We start from the raw sequence: 2,701 nt of genomic DNA, 5'->3' as shown, positions 1-2,701 counted from the left end.
CAATTCTTTTGTTTTTGTTTTTGTTTTGACATAGTTTTGCTCGTGTTGCCCAGGCTGCAGTGCAATGGTGTGATCTCAGCTCACTGCAATCTCTGCCTCCCGGGTTCAAGTGATTCTCCTGCCTCAGCCTCCCAACTAACTGGGATTATAGGCATGTGCCACCATGCCCGGCTCATTTTTTATTTTTAGTAGAGATGGGGTTTCTTCATGTTGGTCAGGCTGGTCTCAAACTCCTGACCTCAGGTGATCCGCCTGCCTCAGCCTCCCAAAGTGCTGGGATTACAGGCATGAGCCACCTCGCTCAGCCCATTTCCAAGTTTTAACAGCAGAATAGACCAAGCTACGAAATAAATCTCAGAGCTTGAAGACTGTTTTGCTTGATTAACTTATTAAAAAAAAAATGAAGAGAAAATAATGAAAAAGAATGAATGAAACCTCTGGGAAATGTCAGATAATGCAAGGAGACCAAATCTATAACTCATTGACATCCCTGAAAGAGAGGGAGAGAAAACAAGTAACTTGGAAAACATATTTCAGGACACTATCCATGAAAATTTCCCCAATCTCCCTAGAGAGGCCAACATTCAAATTCAGGAAATGCAGTGAACCCTTGTGAGATACTGTGTAAGACGATCATCCCCAAGATACATAGTCATCAGATTCTGCAAAGTCAACATGAAAGAAAAAAACATGAAGGGCAGCTAAAGAGTAGGGGCAGGTTATCTACAAATGGTACCCCATCAGGCTAACAGCAGACGTTTCTTGCAGAAACTCTGCAAGCCAGAAGAGATTGGGTGCCTATATGCAGTATTCTTAAAGAAAAGAAATTCCAACCAATAATTTTATATCCACCCAAAGTAAGCCGTATAAGTGAATGAGAAATGAGATTATCCTCAGATAAGCAAGTATCAAGGAAATTTGTTAACACCATACCTGCCTTACCAGAGGTCCTTAAGGGAGTGCTAAATATGGAGACCAAAGATTGTCACTGATCACCATAAAAATACACTTGAATATGTAAATCATTGACACTATAAAGTTACTACACAATCAACTCTGCATAATAACCAGTTAACAACATGATGACAGGATCGAATCTTCACATATCAACACTAACCTTGAATGTAAACAGTCTAAATCCCTCAATTTAAAGGCACAGAGAGGCAAGTGGGATAAAGAATCATGACCCAACTATGCACTGTCTTCAAGAAACCCATCTCATATGCAATGACACCCATAGGCTCAAAGTAAAGGAATGGAAAAAAATCTCCCAAGCAAATAGAAAACAGAAAAAAAGCAGGGTTATGATCCTAATTTCAGATAAAACAGACTTTAAACCAAAAATTATTAAAAAAAAAAAAAAAAAGAAGAAGAAGGACATTACATTATGGCAAAGACTTCATTTCCACATGAAGACTTAACTATCCTCAATATGCACACAACATAGAAGCATCCATATTCATAAAACAAGTTCTTAGAGACCTACAAAGAGACTTAGATAATCCACACAATAATAGTGGGAGAATTCACTGCTTCACTGACAGTACTAGATCCTCAAGGCAGATAACTAACAAAGATATTTGGGACCTGAACTGGACACTTGATCAAATGGACCTAACAGACATTTATAGAATGCTGCACCCAAAACCAACAGAATATAAATTCTTGTCATCTGCACATGGCACATACTCTAAAATCAACCACATAATTGGCCATAAAACAATTTTAGCAAATTCAAAATATCTGAAATCATACCAGCCACACTCTTGGACCACAGGGCAGTAAAAATAGAAATCAATACTAAGCAGATTACCCCAAACCATATAATTACATAAAACTTAACCTGCTTCTGAATGACTTTGGGGTAAACAATACAATTAAGACAGAAATTAATAAGTTTTTTGAAACTAATGAGTACAAAGACACAATATATTGGAATCTCTGGGGCACAGATAAAACAATGTTAAAAGGCACGTTTAAAACACTAAACACCCACATCAAATAGGAAGATCTTAAATTAACAACCTGACATCACACGGAACTAGTAAAACAAAAGCAAATCAACCCTAAAGCTAGCAGAAGACAAGATATAACCCAAATCAGAGTTGAACTGAATGAAACTGAGAGGTGAAAGAACATACAAAGGATAAATGAAACCAGATGTTTATTCTTTGAAAGAATAAGTAAGATTGATAGACTACTATCTAGACTAATAAAAAAAGAGAGGAGCTCCAAATAAATACAATCAGAACTGACAAAGGGGACAATACCTCTGACCTCACAGAAATAAAAATGATTTTCACAGACTGCTACAAACAACTCTATGCACACAACTAGAAAACCTACAAGAAATAGATAAATCTCTAGAAATATACAACCTCCTAAGATTGAACCGGGAAGAAATTGAAACCCTGAACAGATCAATAACAAGTTCCAAAATTGATTCAGTAGCAAAAGTTCTACCAATCAGAAAAAGCCCTAGATAAGACAGATTCAAAGCCAAATCCTATCACAAGTATAATTAAGAACTGGTATCGTTCCTATTGAATCTATTTCCCAAAAATGAAGAGGCAGGATGCTTTCCTAACTCATTCTATGAGGCTAGCATCATTATGATACCAAAACCTGGCATAGATACAACAACAAAAAGAAAACCATTGGCTAGTATCCTTGATGAATGTAGATGCGAAAATCCTCAACA

The sequence above is a fragment of the Rhinopithecus bieti genome, unplaced genomic scaffold, assembly GCF_001698545.2.
Source record: "Rhinopithecus bieti isolate Rb0 unplaced genomic scaffold, ASM169854v2 scaffold_12891, whole genome shotgun sequence".
NCBI classification, from domain to species: Eukaryota; Metazoa; Chordata; class Mammalia; order Primates; family Cercopithecidae; genus Rhinopithecus; species Rhinopithecus bieti.
Note: the sequence above shows the minus strand (reverse complement) of the source record.